The following is a 17,768-nucleotide window of genomic DNA, read 5'->3' as shown; positions in this document are numbered from 1 at the left end:
ATGGGGTAGAGTAGGGTAGTATAGAGAAGTGTAGAGTAGGTAGAGTAGAATGGGGTAGAGTAGGGTAGTATAGAGAAGTGTAGAGTAGAGTAGAGTAGAGTAGAGTAGAGTAGAGTAGAGTAGAGTAGAGTAGAGTAGAGTAGAGTAGAGTAGAGTAGAGTAGAGTAGAGTAGAGTAGAGTAGAGTGGGGTAGACTGGGGTAGAGTAGAGTAGTATAGAGAAGTGTAGAGTAGAGTGGGGTAGTGTAGAGTACAGTACAGTACAGTACAGTACATTACAGTGGAGTAGAATAAAGTAGAGTACAGTAGGGTAGAGTAGAGTAAAGAACAGTAGAGTAGAGTACAGGAGAGTACAGTAGAGTACAGTAGAGTAGAATAAAGTAGAGTAGAGTACAGTACAGTAGAGTACAGTACGGTACAGTAAAGTACAGTAGAGTACAGTACAGTAGAATAAAGTAGAGTACAGTAGAGTAGAGTACAGTACAGTAGAGTAGAATCAAGTAGAGTAGAGTACAGTACAGTACGGTACGGTACAGTACAGTACAGTACAGTACAGTACAGTACAGTACAGTACAGTACAGTAGAATAAACTAGAGTATAGTAGAGTAGAGTACCGTACAGTACAGTACAGTACAGTACAGTACAGTACAGTACAGTACAGTACAGTACAGTACAGTAGAGTAGAGTACAGTACAGTAGAGTAGAATCGAGTAGAGTAGAGTACGGTACAGTAGAGTACAGTACAGTACAGTACAGTACAGTACAGTACAGTAGAATAAACTAGAGTATAGTAGAGTAGAGTACCGTACAGTACAGTACAGTACGGTACAGTAGAGTAGAGTAGAGTAGAGTAGAGTAGAGTAGAGTAGAGTAGAGTAGAGTAGAGTAGAGTAGAGTGCAGTACAGTAGAGTACAGTAGAGTACATTGCATTATGGTAGAGTAGAGTAAAGTAGAGTGCAGTACAGTACAGTAGAGTAGAGTAGAGTAGAGTAGAGTACAGTAGAGTGCAGTACAGTAGAGTACAGTAGAGTACAGTAGAGTACAGTGCATTATGGTAGAGTAAAGTAGAGTGCAGTACAGTAGAGTACAGTAGAGTACAGTAGAGTAGAGTAGAGTAGAGTAGAGTGCAGTACAGTAGAGTACAGTAGAGTACAGTGCATTATGGTAGAGTAGAGTAAAGTAGAGTGCAGTACAGTAGAGTAGAGTAGAGTAGAGTAGAGTAGAATGCAGTACAGTAGAGTACAGTAGAGTACAGTGCATTATGGTAGAGTAGAGTAAAGTAGAGTGCAGTAGAGTAGAGTAGAGTAGAGTAGAGTAGAGTAGAGAGTAGAGTAGAGTAGAGAGTAGAGTGCAGTACAGTAGAGTACAGTAGAGTACGGTACATTATGGTAGAGTAGAGTAAAGTAGAGTGCAGTACAGTAGAGTACAGTAGAGTAGATTAGAGTGCAGTACAGTAGAGTACAGTAGAGTACGGTAGAGTACAGTAGAGTATGGTAGAGTAGAGTACAGTAGAGAGTACGGTAGAGTAGAGTAGAGTACGGTAGAGTACAGTAGAGTATGGTACAGTAGAGTACAGTAGAGAGTACAGTAGAGTACAGTGCATTATTGTAGAGTAGAGTAAAGTAGAGTGCAGTACAGTAGAGTCGAGAACAGTAGAGTACAGTAGAGTACAGTAGAGTAAGGTAGAGTACAGTAGAGTATGGTAGAGTAGAGTACAGTAGAGTACGGTAGAGTAAAGTAGAGTACGGTAGAGTACAGTAGAGTATGGTAGAGTACAGTAGAGTACAGTAGAGTACGGTAGAGTACAGTAGAGTATGGTAGAGTAGAGTACAGTAGAGTACGGTAGAGTACGGTAGAGTACAGTAGAGTATGGTAGAGTAGAGTACAGTAGAGTACAGTAGAGTACAGTGCATTATTGTAGAGTAGAGTAAAGTAGAGTGCAGTACAGTAGAGTCGAGTACAGTAGAGTACAGTAGAGTATAGTGCATTATGGTAGAGTAGAGTAAAGTAGAGTGCAGTACAGTAGAGTAGAGAACAGTAGAGTACAGTAGAGTACAGTAGAGTACAGTAAAGTACAGTAGAGTACGGTAGAGTACAGTAGAGTATGGTAGAGTAGAGTACAGTAGAGTACAGTAGAGTACGGTAGAGTATGGTAGAGTAGAGTACAGTAGAGTACAGTAGAGTACAGTAGAGTACAGTGCATTATTGTAGAGTAGAGTAAAGTAGAGTGCAGTACAGTAGAGTTGAGTACAGTAGAGTACAGTAGAGTATAGTCCATTATGGTAGAGTAGAGTAGAGTGCAGTACAGTGTGTCTGTGTGTCTCTCAGGTGTGTGACGTGTTAGCCTCAGGGACCCCTATGGGCTTAATCACATAGAGTCACCTTCACCCCAAATACTATTTTAAGCGTTTTCCAATGGTGCCTAAAAACCCATCTAAATATAGCCTTGTCTGTTACACAGACCCTGGCCGGCCCTCAGAACAGTCACAGCTCTGTGCCATGGCACCACTGGAATACATGATGTTGTAATATGAAAACCGGGGCCCCTCGCAGGCTGTTCTGACCGATCGTGCAGTAGGCCCAGCGGAGTGGCAAACTTTTCATAGATTTGCTGAAGCCGGAGCCAATGGGTTTATTTGAAAACTTCAGAGAGCTAGAGAGAGAGAGAGAGCTAGAGAGAGAGAGAGAGCTAGAGAGAGAGAGAGCTAGAGAGAGAGAGCTAGAGAGAGAGAGAGAGAGAGAGAGAGCCAGAGAGAGAGAGAGCTAGAGAGAGAGAGAGCAGAGAGAGAGAGAGAGAGAGAGAGCTAGAGAGAGAGAGAGCTAGAGAGAGACAGAGAGAGAGAGAGAGAGAGAGAGAGAGAGAGAGAGAGAGAGAGAGAGAGAGAGAGAGAGAGAGAGAGAGAGAGAGCTAGAGAGAGAGAGAGAGAGAGACAGAGAGAGAGAGAGAGCTAGAGAGAGAGAGAGCTAGAGAGAGAGAGAGGGAGAGCTAGAGAGAGAGAACCAGAGAGCTAGAGAGAGAGAGAGAGAGAGAGAGAGAGAGAGAGAGAGAGCCAGAGAGAGAGAGAGAGAGCTAGAGAGAGAGAGAGAGAGAGCCAGAGAGAGAGAGAGAGCTAGAGAGAGAGAGAGCCAGAGAGAGAGAGAGCTAGAGAGAGAGAGAGCTAGAGAGAGAGAGAGAGAGAGAGCTAGAGAGAGAGAGAGAGAGAACTAGAGAGCTAGAGAGAGAGAGAGAGAGAGAACTAGAGAGCTAGAGAGAGAGAGAGAGAGAGAGAGAGAGAGAAAGTCCCCAAGAGGATATGAAATGACATGCAGTGACATGCAGACAGGGGGGGGGTTTTGACACTTTATCAAGAGGATATGAAATGACATGCAGTGACATGCAGACAGGGGGATTATGGGGGTTTTGACACTGTACCTCAAGGCATTAACATGGTAGAAGACAGTGATGATGTAGACACAGGGGATTATGGGGGTTTTGACACTGTACCTCAAGGCATTAACATGGTAGAAGACAGTGATGATGTAGACAGGGGGGATTATGGGGGTTTTGACACTGTACCTCAAGGCATTAACATGGTAGAAGACAGTGATGATGTAGACAGGGGGATTATGGGGGTTTTGACACTGTACCTCAAGGCATTAACATGGTAGAAGACCGTGATTATGTAGACACAGGGGATTATGGGGGTTTTGACACTGTACCTCAAGGCATTAACATGGTAGAAGACAGTGATGATGTAGACAGGGGGATTATGGGGGTTTGACACTGTCGGTGTTGTACAGTATGTGGACTCTGTTACTGTGGTTGTTTTCATTTTCGAACGTCGTACCTCTATTCCACACAGCCTTCAGTCTAACCTTTGTTTTATTTCCAATGTCATTTTGAACAGCTATTTTGATAATGCTGTCTCACCTCTCCCTCTCTACCTCTCTACCTCTCTACCTCTACCTCTCTACCTCTCTACCTCTCTACCTCTCTCTCTCTCTTACCTCTACCTCTCTCTTCTCTCTCTCTCTCTCTACTCTCTCTCTCTCTATATATACACCTCTCTCTCTCTCTCTACCTCTCTCTATATACCTCTCTATATATATACCTCTCTCTATATACCTCTCTCTCTATACTCTCTCTATATATCTCTCTCTCTCTCTCTATACTCTCTCTCTACCTCTCTCTACCTCTCTCTCTATATATACTCTCTCTCTCTATATATATATACCTCCCTCTCTATACCTCTCTCTATATATACCTCTCTCTACCACTCTACCTCTCTCTCTATATATACTCTATCTCTCTCTACCTCTCTCTTCTCTACCTACCTACCTACCTACCTACCTACCTACCTACCTATATATATATATACCTCCTCTCTATATATATACAGACCTCTACCTTCTGGTCACCTCTCTCTATATATACACTTCTACAGTATGTTAACTCCCCAGACCTCTGTTCTGGTCACTTCTACAGTATGTTAACTCCCCAGACCTCTGTTCTGGTCACTTCTACAGTATGTTAACTCCCCAGACCAAGGCTTCTGGTCACTTCTACAGTATGTTAACTCCCCAGACCAAGGCTTCTGGTCACTTCTACAGTATGTTAACTCCCCAGACCAAGGCTTCTGGTCACTTCTACAGTATGTTAACTCCCCAGACCTCTGTTCTGGTCACTTCTACAGTATGTTAACTCCCCAGACCTCTGTTCTGGTCACTTCTACAGTATGTTAACTCCCCAGACCTCTGTTCTGGTCACTTCTACAGTATGTTAACTCCCCAGACCTCTGTTCTGGTCACTTCTACAGTATGTTAACTCCCCAAACCTCTGTTCTGGTCACTTCTACAGTATGTTAACTCCCCAGACCTCTGTTCTGGTCACTTCTACAGTATGTTAACTCCCCAGACCTCTGTTCTGGTCACTTCTACAGTATGTTAACTCCCCAGACTAAGGCCTCTGTTCTGTCCACCTCTACAGTATGTTCAGAAGGAGAACACACCTCACCATGACAGAGAGCCTATAATCTTACAGACCACTGAGCAAAACCACTGGAGGATGAATCCGACAAAACGTTTTCTATAAAGATACGACTCTGATATTCCTAATACGCTGCTGTGACAGAGTGATGGAATGTTTCGATTCCCCCCCCCCCCCCCACCATTTCAGCTGCGCCTCGCGGTTTCCAACATAAAGCTCATTCTCAGAAGTCAGCTGTGCGGTATAGACAGACACTTTGTTCACGTCAATGATTAGCCTCATAATTAGAGAGAGAGAGAGAGAGAGAGAGAGAGAGAGAGAGAGAGAGAGAGAGAGAGAGAGAGAGAGAGAGAGAGAGAGAGAGAGACAGAGACAGAGACAGAGACAGAGACAGAGACAGAGACAGAGACAGAGACAGAGACAGAGAGAGAGAGAGAGAGAGAGAGAGAGAGAGAGAGAGAGAGAGAGAGAGACACGGACGCCTTTCACATGGTGGAGCTAGACTAAAATAAATCATAAAATCTTTCTCTCTTTCTTTGTCTGTACAATCCCTCTCTCTCTTCACAATTACAAGTCTCTATTGACTGATGCCCTGAGTGCATCTTAAGCAACGTTGTTTTTCCCACCAATGAAAGGATGAAGGAAAACAGCGAGGGAACAAAGAGCAGAAGTTGATGTCGGCTGCAGCTGGGTTATAAACCGTCTCCTTTCTTCAAACTCCACACTTTGCATCATTCTGTTGTTCGTCATTTGTATGGCATATTGCACTCTCTTTCTCTCATAAAAATAAAAAATACATTTAATAAAAAATAAATACACAATCTGTTTGCCTACAGCTCTATTCAAACGCTGCTTGGTTACGATGACAAAAGGAGCCTTGTAAAAAATAAATACATAAAATTCGATTTTTTTTTAAAATATGAGAAATGTTATTTATTTATTTTTGCACTAAAAAATGTGCTGCTGGATTTTAAAAAGAAGCTGAAGGCTGTTACAGGATTTGTTTTTTTACCATGCATCTTTTAAGGTTGGACTTTAGCTCGTTAGGGCGCACTGATTGGTGTCACCTCGTTAGGGCGCACTGATTGGTGTCACCTCGTTAGTGGGAAGGTGTTTCACCTGTGCTGCTGGTCCAGTGCTCTAAGTTGTATTGATAGATGTGGAGGGTCTAGACCTTTAGTTGTCTTGATAGATGTGGAGGGTTAAACTCCTCTAGTTGTCTTGATAGATGTGGAGGGTTAAACTCCTCTAGTTGTCTTGATAGATGTGGAGGGTTAAACTCCTCTAGTTGTCTTGATAGATGTGGAGGGTTAAACTCCTCTAGTTGTCTTGATATATGTGGAGGGTTAAACTCCTCTAGTTGTCTTGATAGATGTGGAGGGTTAAACTCCTCTAGTTGTCTTGATAGATGTGGAGGGTTAAACTCCTCTAGTTGTCTTGATAGATGTGGAGGGTCATCACCTCTAGTTGTCTTGATAGATGTGGAGGGTTAAACTCCTCTAGTTGTCTTGATAGATGTGGAGGGTCATCACCTTTAGTTGTCTTGATAGATGTGGAGGGTCATCACCTCTAGTTGTCTTGATAGATGTGGAGGGTTAAACTCCTCTAGTTGTATTGATAGATGTGGAGGGTCTAGACCTTTAGTTGTCTTGATAGATGTGGAGGGTTAACCTCCTCTAGTTGTCTTGATAGATGTGGAGGGTTAAACTCCTCTAGTTGTCTTGATAGATGTGGAGGGTTAAACTCCTCTAGTTGTCTTGATAGATGTGGAGGGTTAACCTCCTCTAGTTGTCTTGATAGATGTGGAGGGTTAAACTCTTCTAGTTGTCTTGATAGATGTGGAGGGTTAAACTCCTCTAGTTGTCTTGATAGATGTGGAGGGTTAAACTCCTCTAGTTGTCTTGATAGATGTGGAGGGTTAAACTCCTCTAGTTGTATTGATAGATGTGGAGGGTCTAGACCTTTAGTTGTCTTGATAGATGTGGAGGGTCATCACCTTTAGTTGTCTTGATAGATGTGGAGGGTTAAACTCCTCTAGTTGTCTTGATAGATGTGGAGGGTCTAGACCTCTAGTTGTCTTGATAGATGTGGAGGGTTAAACTCCTCTAGTTGTCTTGATAGATGTGGAGGGTTAAACTCCTCTAGTTGTCTTGATAGATGTGGAGGGTCTACACCTCTAGTTGTCTTGATAGATGTGGAGGGTTAAACTCCTTTAGTTGTCTTGATAGATGTGGAGGGTCATCACCTTTAGTTGTCTTGATAGATGTGGAGGGTCATCACCTCTAGTTGTCTTGATAGATGTGGAGGGTTAAACTCCTTTAGTTGTCTTGATAGATGTGGAGGGTTAAACTCCTCTAGTTGTCTTGATAGATGTGGAGGGTCTAGACCTTTAGTTGTCTTGATAGATGTGGAGGGTTAAACTCTTCTAGTTGTCTTGATAGATGTGGAGGGTTAAACTCCTCTAGTTGTCTTGATAGATGTGGAGGGTTAACCTCCTCTAGTTGTCTTGATAGATGTGGAGGGTTAAACTCCTCTAGTTGTATTGATAGATGTGGAGGGTCTAGACCTTTAGTTGTCTTGATATATGTGGAGGGTCATCACCTTTAGTTGTCTTGATAGATGTGGAGGGTTAAACTCCTCTAGTTGTCTCGATAGATGTGGAGGGTCATCACAATTAGTTGTCTTGCAGGTTGATTTGTGATTTTACACACTTTGTGTAGTTACCTACACCACTGTTACTACGGAGTGGAGTCAAGATAACACTGTAACAAAATGTTAGAATACACACACACACACACACACACACACACACACACACACACACACACACACACACACACACACACACACACACACACACACACACACACACACACACACACACACACACACACACACACACTCATTGAACCATGACCAACAACCTTCAGGGTAGACAGAACAGAAGGCCAGCTCAGGATGCAGTAACATCTAGCGTTGCCATGGGGATCAGGACTGATTACTGCCACGTCGTTGTGAAGGAGATCCAGTCATCTATCTAGCTGAGGACTCATCCAGTAGATGTTGATGAGGCTCTGCACTGCAGAGATCCACAAATAAAAGGAAGTTAGAGTCTTGGAAACACAAAACCATATTTGGGCATGACTCCACCTTGACTCTTCCTGACTCTCCTTGATTCCCCCCAGACTCCCATAGCATCATGCAGCCTCTATCACCATGAGCTAGTTTTGAACAGTTTGACACGAGACCAAGGATGTTTCTTTGTTTCTACCGCTCTCTCTTTCGTTCGTTCTCTCTCATCCTCTCTCTTGTATCTGGCAGGTTTATTCCTGCCCTGAGGGAGGTCTTTCAGAGGCCACACATTCTTCCTCTGTGCTCTACTGCCAGGTAGCCAGTGCTCTGTCTATCATCTTTCCCTCGGTCCTGACTAGTCTCCCAGTCCCTGCAGCTGAAAAACATCCCCACAGCATTATGCTGCCACCACCCTGTTTTCACCCGTAGGGATGGTGCCAGGTTTCCTCCAAACGTGACGCTTGGCATTCAAGCTAAAAGAGTTCAATCTTGGTTTCATCAGACCAGAGAATCTTGTTTCTCATGGTCTGAGAGTCCTTTAGGTGCCTTTTGGCAAACTCCAAGCGGCCTGTCATGTGCCTTTTACTGAGGAGTGGCTTCCGTCTGTCCACTCTCCCATCAAGGCCTGATTGGTGGAGTGCTGCAGAGATGTTATTTTCCCTTGTCAAAATATATATATTTTAAACTGTTTTTACTTTGTCGTTATAGGGTATTGTGTGTAGATTGATGAGGGAGGGGAAACAATGTATTAAATTGTAGAATGCGGCTGTAATGTAGCAAAATGTGGGGGGTCTGAATACTCTCTGAAAGCACTGTATCTAGGACAGGCACTCAAAACCTTGTCATGCCTTAGTTATCTGTATCTAGGACAGTCACTCAAAACCTTGTCATGCCTTAGTTATCTGTATCTAGGACAGTCACTCAAAACCTTGACATGCCTTAGTTATCTGTATCTAGGACAGTCACTCAAAACCTTGTCATGCCTTAGTTATCTGTATCTAGGACAGGCACTCAAAACCTTGTCATGCCTTAGTTATCTGTATCTAGGACAGTCACTCAAAACCTTGTCATGCGCTCGGCATTGTGTCACGCCCTGGCCTTAGTTATCTTTGTTTTCTTTATTATTGTGGTCAGGCCAGGGTGTGACATGGGTGATTATGTGTTTGACTTGTCTAGGGGTTTTTGTAGATTAATGGGGGCGTGTTTAGTAGAGTAGTCTAGTTAAATCTATGATTGCCTAGATTGGTTCTCAATCAGAGGCAGGTGTTTATCGTTGTCTCTGATTGGGAGTCATATTTAGGCAGCCATATTCTCTGGGTATTTTGCGGGTGATTGTTTCCTGTCTTTGTGTTTTATGCACCAGTTAGGACTGTTACGGTTTTTAACGTTTATTGTTTCGTAGTTTGTTCATGTTTGAGTTTTCTGATGAAAGAACCATGAACTATAACCACGCTGCGTTTTGGTCCGCCTCTCCTTCCCAGGAAGAAAGCCGTGACACATTGGCAGATGTTTATCTATGTTGTCGTACGGTATCTCCATGGTAACGTCCCAGAGCTCGAGGCTTTACAGCCCCAGTGAATACCGCTGAACTCCTCCACCTCACTTTAAAGTGGCTCCTACATTCCGCAGCTGGCTGATTTTTTTTAATGAATTTAAAACGAACCGGTTTATTTCACTCTTTACTTTCAGAAGCACATAGTTTGGTGTGAAAGCAGCACACCGAACACCGCCTCATTTAGTCATTAATGAATTCTGGGACATTCGGAAACTATTCAGACCCCTTGACTTGTACCACAGTCTGTTACATTACAGACTTATTTTAAAATGCAATAAATCTTTTTTTCCCCCTCATTAAATCGACACACAATACCCCATAATGACAAACCAAAAACAGGTTTAAATATTTAAGGAACTTAAATATCACATTTACAGAATTATTCAGACCCTTTAATCAGTACTTTGTTGAAACACCTTTGGCAGTGATTACAGCCTGGAGTCTTCTTGGGTATGATGCTACCTGGTTGTCTAGGTCTCAGTAAGGAACTCCCTTCACCTGGTTGTCTAGGTCTCAGTAAGGAACTCCCCTCACCTGGTTGTCTAGGTCTCGGTAAGGAACTCCCCTCACCTGGTTGTCTAGGTCTCAGTAAGGGACTCCCTTCACCTGGTTGTCTAGGTCTCAGTAAGGAACTCCCCTCACCTGGTTGTCTTGGTCTCAGTAAGGAACTCCCTCACCTGGTTGTCTAGGTCTCAGTAAGGAACTCCCTCCCTCACCTGGAACTCCCTCACCTGGTGGGGGTTCCCAGTCCGGAGCCTCCGGCGACGATCTGCAGTTCGGGGGCCTCCTGCGGTGGTCCCCAGTTCAGAGCCTTCGGCCACGATCCACTGTTCGGTTCCACAGAAGCGGAGGGATACGTCCCGAACCACCCGGACCCTTCCCTTCAGGTTTGCAGCCGGGAGGCTGTCACGCCCTAACCTTACGCCCTGACCTTAGAGATCCTTTAAATCCTCTATTTGGTAGGTCAGGGTGTGACTAGGGTGTGAAATCTATGTTTATATGTCTTTGTTGGCCTGAGTATGATTCCCAATCAGAGGCAGCTGTCTATCGTTGTCTCTGATTGGGGATCATACTTAGGCAGCCCTTTTCCCACCTTCAGTTGTGGGATCTTGTCTTTGTGTGTTGCATGTGTTTGCACTACTAGCTTTACGTTCGTTGAGTTGTTTATTGTTTTTGGTGGAACATTTATAAATTAAAGAAAATGTTCGCCTCCCACGCTGCACCTTGGTCTTCATTTAACGACGGACGTTACAGATAATTAGATTACCGTGCCGACGCAGACATCGTTATTATATAACACACTAAACCAGTCATTATTTCTATGTTTTTCTATTTATGGTCACTACCAGACCATCCTGACCAGGAGTCATTACTGGTTACTACCAGACCATCCTGAACAGGAGTCATTACTGGTTACTACTAGACCATCCTGACCAGGAATCATTATCGGCAGACTCAGTAGCCTCGGTTTTTCTGATGACTACCTTGCCTGGTTCACCAACTACTTTGCAGACAGAGTTCAGTGTGTCAAATCGGAGGGCATGCTGTCCGGTCCTCTGGCAGTCTCTATGGGGGTGCCACAGGGTTCAATTCTCGGGCCGACTCTTTTCTCTGTATATATCAATGATGTTGCTCTTGCTGCGGGCGATTCCCTGATCCACCTCTACGCAGACGACACCATTCTGTATACTTCCGGCCCGTCCTTGAACACTGTGCTATCTAAACTCCAAATGAGCTTCAATGCCATACAACACTCCTTCTGTGGCCTCCAACTGCTCTTAAACGCTAGTAAAACCAAATGCATCCTTTTCAACCGTTCGCTGCCTGCACCCGCACGCCCGACTAGCATCACCACCCTGGATGGTTCCGACCTAGAATATGTGGACATCTATAAGTACCTAGGTGTCTGGCTAGACTGCAAACTCTCCTTCCAGACCTATATCAAACATCTCCAATCGAAAATCAAATCAAGAGTCGGCTTTCTATTCCGCAACAAAGCCTCCTTCACTCACTCTGCCAAGCTTACCCTAGTAAAACTGGCTATCCTACCGATCCTCGACTTCGGTGATGTTATCTACAAAATAGCTTCCAATAATCTACTCAGCAAACTGGATGCAGTTTATCACAGTGCCATCCGTTTTGTTACTAAAGCACCTTATACCACCCACCACTGCGACCTGTATGCTCTAGTCGGCTGGCCCTCGCTACATATTCGTCGCCAGACCCACTGGCTCCAGGTCATCTACAAGTCCATGCTAGGTAAAGCTCCGCCTTATCGCAGTTCACTGGTCACGATGGCAACACCCATCCGTAGCACATGCTCCAGCAGGTGTATCTCACTGATCATCCCTAAAGCCAACACCTCATTTGGCCGCCTTTCGTTCCAGTTCTATGCTGCCTGTGACTGGAACGAATTGCAAAAATCTCTGAAGTTGGAGACTTTTATCTCCCTCACCAACTTTAAACATCTGCTATCTGAGCAGCTAACCGATCGCTGCAGCTGTACATAGTCTATCGGTAAATAGCCCACCCAATTTACCTACCTCATCCCCATACTGTTTTTATTTATTTACTTTTCTGCTCTTTTGCACACCAATATCTCTACCTGTACATGATCATTTATCACTCCAGTGTTAATCTGCAAAATTGTATTATTCGCCTACCTCCTCATGCCTTTTGCACACATTGTATATAGACTGTTCTCAACTAGCCTACCTGGTTAAATAAAGGTGAAAAAAAATACTGGTTACTACCAGACCATCCTGACCACCTAACTATATACCCATCGTCTCAGCAGAAAAAGTCCCCTCCACACACACACACACGCAGACACACACACACATTCGCACACAGAGAGAGAGAGAGAATCACACACTCCTGTCCTCGACTCTGCCCATAAAAAAAGATTGGAGTGAAAACTACATTGTAAAAAAAAACAAATGTTGTGAGGTGACGGTAGCTCACCATATTCACTCATTTGATTGTCCCCCCAGACATCAGAAGGACTATGTGTTACCAGGACAGGACTCCTTTCCTCATCGTGCCTGGCGGTCTGTTCAGGATGGACAGTGAAGAAAAACATGGCTTGAATACAAGCAAAGTGAAAACCCAACTTGTTCTGAGGGAATCGAGCTTCAATTTTAGCGATTACGACTGCTTCCCAACTGTCCCCTATTCGAGCTTCAATTTTAGCGATTACGACTGCTTCCCAACTGTCCCCTATTCCCTATATAGTGCACTATCTTTGTCCCCTATTCCCTATATAGTGCACTACCTTTGTCCCCTATTCCCAATATAGTGCACTACCTTTGTCCCCTATTCCCTATATAGTGCACTACATTTGTCCCCTATTCCCTATATAGTGCACTACCTTTGTCCCCTATTCCCTATATAGTGCACTACCTTTGTCCCCTATTCCCTATATAGTGCACTACCTTTGTCCCCTATTCCCTATATAGTGCACTACCTTTGTCCCCTATTCCCTATATAGTGCACTACATTTGTCCCCTATTCCCTATATAGTGCACTACATTTGTCCCCTATTCCCTATATAGTGCACTACCTTTGTCCCCTATTCCCTATATAGTGCACTACATTTGTCCCCTATTCCCTATATAGTGCACTACCTTTGTCCCCTATTCCCTATATAGCGCACTACCTTTGTCCCCTATTCCCTATATAGTGCACTACCTTTGTCCCCTATTCCCTATATAGTGCACTACCTTTGTCCCCTATTCCCTATATAGTGCACTACCTTTGTCCCCTATTCCCTATATAGTGCACTACCTTTGTCCCCTATTCCCTATATAGTGCACTACATTTGTCCCCTATTCCCTATATAGTGCACTACATTTGTCCCCTATTCCCTATATAGTGCACTATCTTTGCCCCCTATTCCCTATATAGTGCACTACATTTGTCCCCTATTCCCTATATAGTGCACTACCTTTGTCCCCTATTCCCTATATAGTGCACTACCTTTGTCCCCTATTCCCTATATAGTGCACTACCTTTGTCCCTTATTCCCTATATAGTGCACTACCTTTGTCCCCTATTCCCTATATAGTGCACTACCTTTGTCCCTTATTCCCTATATAGTGCACTACCTTTGTCCCCTATTCCCTATATAGTGCACTACCTTTGTCCCCTATTCCCTATATAGTGCACTACCTTTGTCCCCTATTCCCTATATAGTGCACTACCTTTGTCCCCTATTCCCTATATAGTGCACTACCTTTGTCCCCTATTCCCTATATAGTGCACTACACTTGTCCCCTATTCCCTATATAGTGCACTACATTTGTCCCCTATTCCCTATATAGTGCACTACCTTTGTCCCCTATTCCCTATATAGTGCACTACCTTTGTCCCCTATTCCCTATATAGTGCACTACCTTTGTCCCCTATTCCTTATATAGTGCACTACCTTTGTCCCCTATTCCCTATATAGTGCACTACCTTTGTCCCCTATTCCCTATATAGTGCACTACATTTGTCCCCTATTCCCTATATAGTGCACTACATCTGTCCCCTTTTCCCTATATAGTGCACTACCTTTGACCCCTATTCCCTATATAGTGCACTACCTTTGTCCCCTATTCCCTATATAGTGCACTACCTTTGACCAGGGCCAATCGAGACACACTACACGAGGAAACGTCAAGGTGCCAACATTCCATTACCCAGGTTTCTGTGGTTTCCCAGAGGCAAAACCTGACAAGCAGTGAATCCAGCATTAATGAAGGAACAAGACTGAAGAACAAGCCTTCTCTCTGGAAGATCCTTCCAGGCTAATGCAGCAAACTGATCCTGTATTTTCCCCAACTCTCCATCTGCATCCCGAAAGGGCATCGTAATCCATACAGACCAATCAAACGTCTGGACACACCTACTCATTTAAAGGGTTTCTCTTTATTTTTTTTTACTAATTTCTACATTGTAGAATAATAGTGAAGACATCAAAACTATGAAATAACACATATGGAATCATGTAGTAACCAAAAAAAGTGTTAAACAAATCAAAACATATTTTATATTTGAGATTCTTCAAAGTACTGTAGCCACCGTGCAGGTAGCCTAGCGGTTAGAGCGTTGGGCCCGTAACCTAAAAGATTGCTGGATCGAATCCCCGAGCTGACAAGGTAAAAATCTGTCGTTCTGCCCCCTGAACAAGGCAGTTAACCCAATGTTCCCCGGTAGGCCGTCATTGTAAATAACAACGTGTTCTTAATTAACTGACTTGCCTAGTTACATTAAGGTTACAATTAAAACATGTAAAACCCTTTGCCTTGATGACAGCTTTACACACTCTTGGTATTCTCTCAACCAGCTTCATGAGGTAGTCACCTGGAATGCATTTCAATTAACAGGTGTACCTTGTTAAAGAAAAGGGGAACCAATCAGTTGTGTTGTGACAAGGTAGGGGTGGTATACAGAAGATATTTGTCTTTGGTAAAAGACCAAGTCCATATTATGGCAAGAACAGCTCAAATAAGTAAAGAGAAATGACAGTCCATCATTACTTTAAAACATGAAGGTCAGTTATTCCGGAATATTTCAAGAACTTTGAAAGTTTCTTCAACTGCAGTCGCAAAAATCATTAAGTGCTATGATGAAACTGGTTCTCATGAGGACTGCCACTGGAAAGGAAGACCCAGAGTTACCTCTGCTGCAGAGGATAAATTCATTCGTGTTAACTGCACCTCAGATTGCATTCCAGATTGTCCAGTCTCAGGTTAATCCCCTGTCCAGTCTCAGGTTGAATCCCCTGTCCAGTCTCAGGTTGAATCCCCTGTACAGTCTCAGGTTGAATCCCCTGTCCAGTCTCAGGTTGAATCCCCTGTCCAGTCTCAGGTTGAATCCCCTGTCCAGTCTCAGGTTGAATCCCCTGTACAGTCTCAGGTTAATCCCCTGTCCAGTCTCAGGTTGAATCCCCTGTCCAGTCTCAGGTTGAATCCCCTGTCCAGTCTCAGGTTAATCCCCAGTCTTGAGAAAGGTCCTAGTCTCCATCCACCTGTCTTGAGAAAGGTCCTAGTCTCCATCCACCAGTCTTGAGAAAGGTCCTCGTCTCCATCCACTAGTCTTGAGAAAGGTCCTAGTCTCCATCCACGAGTCTTGAGAAAGGTCCTAGTCTCCATCCACCAGTCTTGAGAAAGGTCCTAGTCTCATCCACCAGTCTTGAGAAAGGTCCTAGTCTCCATCCACCAGTCTTGAGAAAGGTCCTCGTCTCCATCCACCAGTCTTGAGAAAGGTCCTAGTCTCCATCCACCAGTCTTGAGAAAGGTCCTCGTCTCCATCCACCAGTCTTGAGAAAGGTCCGAGTCTCCATCCACCTGTCTTGAGAAAGGTCCTAGTCTCCATCCACCAGTCTTGAGAAAGGTCCTAGTCTCCATCCACCAGTCTTGAGAAAGGTCCTAGTCTCCATCCACCAGTCTTGAGAAAGGTCCTAGTCTCCATCCACCAGTCTTGAGAAAGGTCCTAGTCTCCATCCACCAGTCTTGAGAAAGGTCCTAGTCTCCATCCACCAGTCTTGAGAAAGGTCCTAGTCTCCAGCCACCAGTCTTGAGAAAGGTCTTTGACTTGTATGTGTATGTATCCTCAACAATTTTGGTATATGTATATTTTGTGCCCGGTGTAAAATGATATTTATTTTAATTGCCAAATCAAATCATGGAGAAGACTAAACCAGCTGTGCGGTGTCTTAGGTTGGCCTTCCTCAGTCTGGTTAATGGCAGCAGCTGTCATAGAGGCTAAGCAGACTGGATACCTAGAGCTGTCTGGGTAATGTAGTCCAAATGTCAACCCTGATCCTATCTCAGGCCTGTCACATGGCAAGAACCCACAACTCCAAGCCCACGACCCGGCTGCTAACCCCCAAGCTTCCGTCCTCCAGCAGCTAGATAGATCTGAGGCCTTTTATCAAATCAATGGGAAGGACTTCTTACTCTTCGTCCTCTCTTCCTAATCTATGTGATGTTGTTGAACATTGCCGTTGTGTTCGTGACATTCTAAAAATCTACACATACAAACAAGCTGTCTGGGTAATGTAGTCCAAATGTCAACCCTGATCCTAATTCAAATGCCAACACTGATCCTAATTCAAATGCCAACCCTGATCCTAATTCAAATGCCAACCCTTATCCTAATTCAAATGCCAACCCTGATCCTAATTCAAATGCCAACCCTGATCCTAATTCAAATGCTAACACTGATCCTAATTCAAATGCCAACCCTGATCCTAATTCAAATGCCAACCCTGATCCTATCTCAAGCCTGTCATATTACAAAGAAAGCCCAGCTCCAAGCCCACTGCCCGCCTGTTCCTGAGTTACTGCTACTTCCAGCCAGCTAGATCCACTCAGTGCCTTTCATCACGTTCATGGGAAGGTTCCTTCTATAGCCAGCTAGATCCACCCAGTACCTTTTCTGTTCTGCCTCTTCTTCCAGATCTTTGTGATGTCATTACAGTTCAGTTGTGTTTCTGACATTTTCAAATCTACAACTGCACCGGAAAATAAGCTGTCTAAAGGATTCTGTGAATCGACGGAGGTATGTGTACCTGCCTGACTTCCTGTTTAACTGCCTGACTACCTGCCTGTCTACCTGAATGACTTCCTGTCTCCCTGCCTGTCTACCTGAATGACTTCCTGTTTACATACCTGCCTGTCTACCTGCCTGTCTACATTCCTGACTTCCTGTCTACCTACATGCCTGTCTACCTGCCTGACTGGCTGTCTACCTGCCTGACTGCCAGTCTACCTGCCTGTCTACCTGCCTGTCTACCTGCCTGTCTACCTGCCTGTCTCCCTACCTGCCTGTCTACCTGCCTGCCTGCCTGTCTACCTGCCTGACTTCCTGTCTACCTACCTGCCTGTCTACCTGCCTGACTGGCTGTCTACCTGCCTGACTTCCTGTCTACCTGCCTGACTGGCTGTCTACCTGCCTGACTTCCTGTCTACCTGCCTGCCCCTTCAAGGGAGAATATAATATCAGGTTACGGCCTTCGGCCGGCAAGGTTTTCATCCCACCTTCTGACCAATATCATTTCTACATCTGCTGCTGTTAAACGAGAGAGGACTGAGGGTTGTGTCATTGTGGCACACCGGGGGCATACTAATGTCTGGCCTGGCTAGCTGCTCTCCTCACCATGCTGTCTGGGTGGAGGGATTGATCATG

This window comes from Oncorhynchus gorbuscha, unplaced genomic scaffold (genome assembly GCF_021184085.1).
Source record: "Oncorhynchus gorbuscha isolate QuinsamMale2020 ecotype Even-year unplaced genomic scaffold, OgorEven_v1.0 Un_scaffold_660, whole genome shotgun sequence".
NCBI classification, from domain to species: domain Eukaryota; kingdom Metazoa; phylum Chordata; class Actinopteri; order Salmoniformes; family Salmonidae; genus Oncorhynchus; species Oncorhynchus gorbuscha.
Note: the sequence above shows the minus strand (reverse complement) of the source record.